Source organism: Gekko japonicus, unplaced genomic scaffold, assembly GCF_001447785.1.
Source record: "Gekko japonicus isolate JY-2015 unplaced genomic scaffold, Gekko_japonicus_V1.1 scaffold2321, whole genome shotgun sequence".
Classification (NCBI taxonomy): Eukaryota; Metazoa; Chordata; class Lepidosauria; order Squamata; family Gekkonidae; genus Gekko; species Gekko japonicus.
The window spans coordinates 124,753-131,898 of record NW_015174340.1 but is presented as its reverse complement, the minus strand read 5'-3'; the positions used below and the strand labels follow the sequence as shown (position 1 = coordinate 131,898).

Sequence of the window (7,146 nt, the reverse complement as noted above, 5' to 3'; positions counted from 1 at the left end):
GTGCTCCCTTCTCATTTGGTGGCCAAATGGACAGTAACAAAAGGCTAAAAGCCCTATCATATGCATGCTTATTCAGAAGTGTATAGGTGCAGAATTGTAGCATGAATCACTCCCTCCCACCTACAGATGTGGACTAGCTACAGTCATTTGGGACAAAGATACTTTGCACATGCTCAGAAGCATTTCACATGGAGCAGGACTTATGGTGAAATTAGGATCCTGAGACTCTCTACTACACTAAATAGATGCAATCCTCCTTAGAACATTGGGCTGCCGCCAGCTCTTACAGCCATTTCTTACACCACACTGAAGCGCCTTTAAATCTCTCATACTGTGCAGGGTGGAACAGAAGCACGTTTAAGACTGATCATCTTCTAGGCCCTTTAGGACTACATTGATTAGATGTCCCAAACACTTCAAGTGTCATGAGGCAATATATCAAGCAGATCCACCACCAGGCAGATCTAGAGAGCATTGGGAAGGATGGGAGTATCTATGGACCCAATCCTCTTGAGAAAGACTATAGACCCAGTCCTCTTGAGAAAGCCTAACGCAAACAATTTGATTCCACGATCTGGGACACAGGGATCTCAGCAGTAGATATTTTAGAATAAGTAACAGTCACCGTCTGTTTTTACCTCTGCTATCTAGTGATCCGCTGGGTGCATTTTCAAGCCATCTTTACACCAAGGCTGCTTTTATTGCCGTGATTATCTTGTGTAACTTGGCGGTGTTGTCCACGAAGCCATCTCCGTTCTACCAGAAAGAAGGCAAGATTAAAAGCAAGAGCTCTTTTTTCTTTCCAGTTTTAATACTTTAAAGAAAACAAATTATCGTGGTGTTCATCCTGGTTTGCCCAGGAAAGGATAAAACAAAAGAGTATCCCTGGAGCAGTGGGTCACGGACAGAGGACTGTTACACATGACTTCTCAAGTGCTGTACAAAAGGGGCAATTACAGAATCCAGTTTCCCAAAGTGCAGATCTTTCATTCTTTTGAGCCCTCCCTCCTGTCTCTGCTCACTGTTAGTCTTGTTCAGAGCCAAAGGAAAAACTGCCTTATTGTAATACTTAGCCTAATTTAGGGGGAGGAGACGGGATTGCTGAAGCGCCTTTTGCTGCCTGTACCACTTTATGCTATCAGTCCCCATCCCTTCCATTACAGGCTCTGTACATATCAAGTAGAATTCTTGGGAGACAAGGAATACCCTAAACACCAGCCCATGTGCTAATCTGTTGGAGCAGGGAGAAGGTATCTTTGCAAGGAAGGATCCGCATGCATAACTCTGCAGAGTCCAGAAAAAAGACAGCACACAGGGCTGCAAATGTTGTGCTCTTACAGAGACATTCCCTGTCTCTCCCCCCCCCCCCCAAATCTAGGCTCACAGAACTCTTTGGCCTCCATGCTGTGGAGCGGCTTACCTTCTTGGAATGCACCAGCTTCCCTCCGACTGTCACTTCAAACCATCCTGTGACCTGAGGAGTCCCTTCACCACACTAGGTCGAAAGAGGGGGAAGGACAAAGTATTGCATGTGTGTATTCTCACTCACTACAAGCTTTCTGAATACCAACAATAAGATACGGAGATACGAAGGCACATCTAAGAGGATGACTGCGCTCCCTCCAGCACATCTGTAGCTCTTATTTCCACAGCCCACCATCATCTCTAAGCTTGACCCGACCTGTAAGACAACCATGTCCCAACACTTCAAGAGTTTATGGCTGGAGCTGCCAAACCTTCTGCCCACCAAGAACACTTTCCGCATCTTGTTGCTTGCCACTGAACTCCTGTGCGCAAGAGCAGCAGTCCCAAACCCTTTTCAGCCTGTGGACCCATTTGGAATTCTGACACACCGTGATGGTCGTAGCCATAAAATGGCTGCACAAGGGGGTGGAGCCAGCCATACACTGGCTGCCACGACTTGCCTTCAGTCACATAGTAAAGATCCCTGTGCTGTGCTGGCAGTTGCTGCCAAAGCAACATTTGAAAAAAATATGCACAGCCAATCAAATCTCCAGTGGTCAATAAGAAGCCTTTCTGAGCAACAACCCCACCTGGCCCTGCCCACTTTCTAGAAACATTTGGCGGATGCCAGTAAAGGTGTCAGTGTGTGCTATGGCGCCCATGGGCACCAAGTTGGGGACCCCTGTGCTAGAGGATTCTGGGGCACAATCAGTTTACAGAGACGAGTAGCCAAACCTGTAGATTCTTACTATCACCCTGCACAAACCAAGAGGCTGCTTTAGAACATACTTGCGAACTAAGCCTGGAGCTTTATATTGCAGAGGGCGCAGCAGTGGTGTTAACCAAGGTATACTTTTCCAGGTTTCCCCAGAACAAAGCTGCTGGTTTACAGAGCCCAGAAGCAACATCTGCCAAGCAGACCAGACATTCATCACAGCCAATTTAAGGCATTTCTGCGTGGGACTCAGTCTGAGGCTGGAGCACAAAGCACACTTTCATTTTACATTAAGAAACAGCCTGCACGCATATCAAATTCTTTCCCTGAAAGGGCAATACCAGAATTCTACTCCAGTTAATAGATCACATGATTGTACAAACACAAGCAGGCTTGAGCCAATAGCCCCGGGATATACTCACTATTTCCAGCTTGCCCGGAAACTCTTTCTCGAGTTCCTTCTTGAGCCGCTGATACTATGTGGAAGAGAGGGATGGAGAAGTTAAGTTCATGATCCATAAAGACTGGTAGTTCCCAAAGGAATTAAGGACCTCTAAGACCTAACTCGGCAACAGTGTTCCCTCTAAGCTGAGTTAGTGTGAACTAGCTCACAGTTTTTTAGCCTCCGGCTCACACATTTTTGTCTTAGCTCAGGAGGGATGGCTCCAGAGCAAACTAATTTATGCAGTAGCCAAATCACCTGCTCACAACTTTAATGCCAGTAGCTCACAAAGTAGAATTTTTGCTCACAGGATTCCAGATAGAAGGAGCATTACTTGGCAACCCAGATTATGAAAGGGGGCTATTACTTAGTAACGAGGGATCTGATCTGCATGTTCCACCACCAGCATCTCCAGGATAAGGTATGATGCAATGAGAAAGGAGTCTTGATTTTGATCTACGAGCAGCGAGTGCCGTAAACTCATTGTACAAGTCATGGCTTTTGGCCTCAGCTAAACAGCGGGCTCTGGCCCACAGTGTAAGAGGTGGTCTTGAAGATGCCACAAGACATTGCATTTGCAGTATAGCTCACAGGGTTTCTTGCAGCAGTTAAACAACAATGCAGAAAGTTCCACAAGATGTCTAGGATTGCCACAGGCATCGCCTACATTGGCAGGTCATGTGACACCCCTCTCCCATCACTCTTCCCGAGAGTGCAGAGTGATCCAACCTCATCCTGCTCTTCAAAATTATCTACGCCTCATCCGTTCACTGAAGTTAGAGACACCATTATAATTCCCTTTAAATACAAAGCGATCGATATGATCCTAATACCATCCTTAGGCATTCCAACTGCGGCATCTCTGAGCTGCAGGGGAAACAGCCCCACCCTAGGAACTGCTGCTGAAGTTACAGAGGATCGTCTCTACTGCTCCCCGCCCAACCCAATACATATGTTCCGTATTTTCTAGAACACTGGCCATGCTTTCACAGCCCAAAGGAATTACACAGGACCTCCAGCCATGGTTAATTATAACCACCATGAGCCCCCTAAGATTAAGTGCTGCCCTCTTACTTCCCAGACAGGTTTGGTTCTCTGGCCAAAAATCCAGGTAACTGTTTGGGGCAGAACAACGAGGAGGGTGCTGATACACAACAACAATTGCCCTCTCTCCCTGTCATGAACAAGATATGGAGAATGGGCATCCCCTCCTGGATCTGTCTGACAACAGCTTTGCAGGAGGCAAAACCCAGTGGACAACAAAATACCTTGAACCCACTGGGCATCCAGATCCATCTCAAACTTCATGACTTTCCAAGCTCCATGGACCCCCAAGGGTGACTGGGTCCTCCAGAATTCCACACACCCCAGCCTCTTCCCACAGCAGGCCTGCCTTGGGCAGATCGAAGTTATGAGACAGCAGTTGCTAAGCATATGACTCAATGTGGCAGTGAGTATCAACCTGGCCCCAGATCAACCCCTATATCAGTTTTCTGCAACTGATGACAATGTTAAGTTGTTATTGACTGGAATGGCTTTAGCGAAGCATCAGGCAGAGCAATCCACTTACCTTGGGACTGTATCCTCAGGCCCCACTGCAAAGAGAAATAAAGAACAAACATTACTGAAACAGACTATTTATGGTCCCGGTCACACGGGCCGGAAAATGTGTGGGGGGGGAGCGTGGCTGTTTGCCCTGGAGCAAAATAACGCGCGGCCGCCCGATCACACGTCCCGTCAAGGTCCCGTGGTTAGGCCGGGAGGTGCCGATCACACGTCTCTCCTGCAACGCGGCAAAGAAGCGGCGGGGCGCGATCACACCAGCAATCGCTAGGCGCCGCTTCCGTGGCAATCGGGAATATTTTTTTTTCACCAGAAGGTGAGCATGCACACGATCGTTTGTGCGGATCCTGTGCAGACTGAAAAAAAAAGTAACCGGTTTGCGACGGGACTAGGACGGGACGCGATCAGACGCCCGCCCTTGCCTCACGTCTTCCGGAAACTAGTACCTCGTAGGTACTAGGTTTTTAATCCGCATCTTCGGTGGGAAGCCACGGGTTAGCCACGGGAGCACTACGCTTCCCAGACGTTGCGGTGTGATCGCGCCCGGAAAATCCGCCTATCATCCGTCTCTTTAGCACGGCAAATGCTCCGTGTGAACGGGGCCTATGAAAACCACGGACTGCGTTGCACCATCTAGCTCACGAACAGCTACCCGTGCAACCCTAAGGACTTTGGGCAAGGTACTCAAGATCACAGCCTATTTGGGAACTCGGAGAACTGCGCCTTTTTGGCCATGTGAAGGTTTTAGTAGATCACTTAACAGTTCTGGCTGCAGCACTGCAAAACCAAATGGCCGATCCACACCCACAGGCTGGCAAACTCCCTAAATGCTTTGTCTGCAAGCACAAAACACCGAAGCCGGTACAAAGAGGGATTCTACAGTCGACTGAAGTAGCTCCTATGGATTGCCAGAGGCATCGTTTAAGGGGGTCAGGTTGGATACGGCCAAGGCCCAAAGATATCACTTCTTCGTCACCACTGAATACCTTCTGAAGTCATTCAAGGAGAATTCAATCTTCTTCCTGTGGTGATGAAACCACAGAAACCTGCCTCTCTACCGGTTATCACCGTTTGGACTGAGATGCAAGAATTCACATAGTTGGATTCCCCATTGTTCTACAGAAAGAACCAACAATAAATTGAATTTCTACCGGCAGACCCAGAAGTCACCTTGTTAGCAGTGGTGGAAAGAAGGAATCGAGACTTCTGCTCTTCCAGGAGGCCGATTATTGGAACAAGAGAGTCTTTTCTACTTTAAATGGGTTTGCAATTCTGTCCAATTCTGCACCATCCCATCACATGATGGATATTCTTCCAGAAAGTGGAATCATCACCACCACCACCACCACCACCCAAAAACACACACCGTAATCTTTGTTTGTGTCTCAACCTCTGCAGTTTTCCACAGGCTTGCCCCAACCGGTCCTCCTGCCCCACAGGTATGTCTGAAGGGGATGCTTTATCCGGGCACCCGCGCCCCACAGAAGGGGACCACAAAGAAGCTGAGAAAACCAAATTTGCCTGCGAGAGGTCCAGTCGGGAAGACCTCCGTTCAGTTTGGGCTTAGACCCCTTCCTCACTCGGCAGCAGCACAGGGAAACGCCCGTCTTTATTTCTTTATGGGATCGACTTATACCCCGCTTTCCTCCCGATCGACGGGACTCGAATGGTCTAAGGAGAAGGAGTGCTCGGAAACTGACACACTGTAAGGAGCAGAAAGAGGCGGATGCACCAACAAGCAACCAAAACTCACAGAAATTACCAGACGGCGTGGGATGGGAGAAAAACGACACGCGACTGAACCTGCCAAACGTGCTCCTGGGCCTTTTGAAAAGCGGCCTCAGTCACAGCAAGAAGAAGCGCCACGCTTTGCCCGCAACGCCCTCTTACCAATAAACCACCTTGACTTTGAGAGGCATGATGCCAACTGCGCTCCTCGCCGCCTTGTACCTCGCTACCAGAAAGGAACGTTCAGGCCTCCAACGTTCTGCTCCGGAACGTCGCGACAAGATACTTTTAAGCCGACGTTCGGGCCGTACCATTCTCTGAGAAGGAGGGGGGGGACAGAGAAAGGAAAACCCGCGCTCTTCCCTCCTCTCCTCTCTCGCTTGTGCTTTAACCACGCGTTTCAACTTTCTCCCACCCACATCCAAAAGCATCAGCTCCACGGCATAGAGCTAACTGGAAAGACGCGCAAAATCTACCGTTCAGTAAAACATGACAAACCCCACCCCTTTCTGAGATGGTATCGTCTCCTGCCGCAAATTGTCACATGGAGGCCACGACCTGCAGGTGTAAACTCCCATCCCCCCCTCCCCCGAAAGCACAGGGGAACGGGGAAGGTCATGCCCATTTTTTAAAAAACAATTTTTGGGGGGAGTAAATGATTAGTGCTTAGCGTTAGGAAACGGAATGACCCGGAAGCCAGTTTGCAGAGGGGAGCCGTGTTGGTGTCTGCAGTAGCACAGGTAGATGGGGAAAGTCTTACTTTGTTTCGTGCTTGGAAAAATTGCACGAAGAGGGAACGTTCTAGAAGCAGAAGCCTGGCTGGAGCTGAGCCCGGGAGTCATTTATACAGTAGCCCCCGTTAACTTGCAAAATCTATTGATTTCCGCGGACGTGAGGCCCAAATAAGACTCCTGCGTATGTTTGCTGGGATTAAAGTCTGTCAGTTTGTGCACATCAAAGCTTCCTTTCCCAAACTGACTCCGCAAAGATGTTGAGGGTTTTTATTGTTTTTTTTTTTAAATTAACCCATCTGGAGGTTGTGGATATTGAAATGCAGAGCTTCATTCCTTTTCCTGAACCATCAGGGGTCCTCAAGGTACAGTGGAAAGGCATGCTAAAGCAGGGCGCTGGCAGCAGATGGGAAGTGACAAAAGTACTGCGCTAGTCAGGGCCGGCCCCGGCTTATTGTGTACCCTAGGCGAGGAACCCTTCTGGCGCCCCCCCCCCCTCGTGC

General features: G+C 48.9%; 1 long non-coding RNA gene across 1 annotated transcript; it reads right to left on the bottom strand.

Moving 5' to 3' along the window:
- Window positions 1-1,421: 1,421 nt before the first annotated feature.
- LOC107121372 lies at window positions 1,422-6,188 on the bottom strand. Its single transcript, XR_001482857.1, has 4 exons — window positions 6,075-6,188; window positions 4,192-4,216; window positions 2,602-2,655; window positions 1,422-1,495 (listed from the first exon to the last, which is right to left on the bottom strand). It is a non-coding gene; the product is annotated as an uncharacterized LOC107121372 (long non-coding RNA).
- Between the last annotated feature and the right edge of the window lie 958 nt (window positions 6,189-7,146).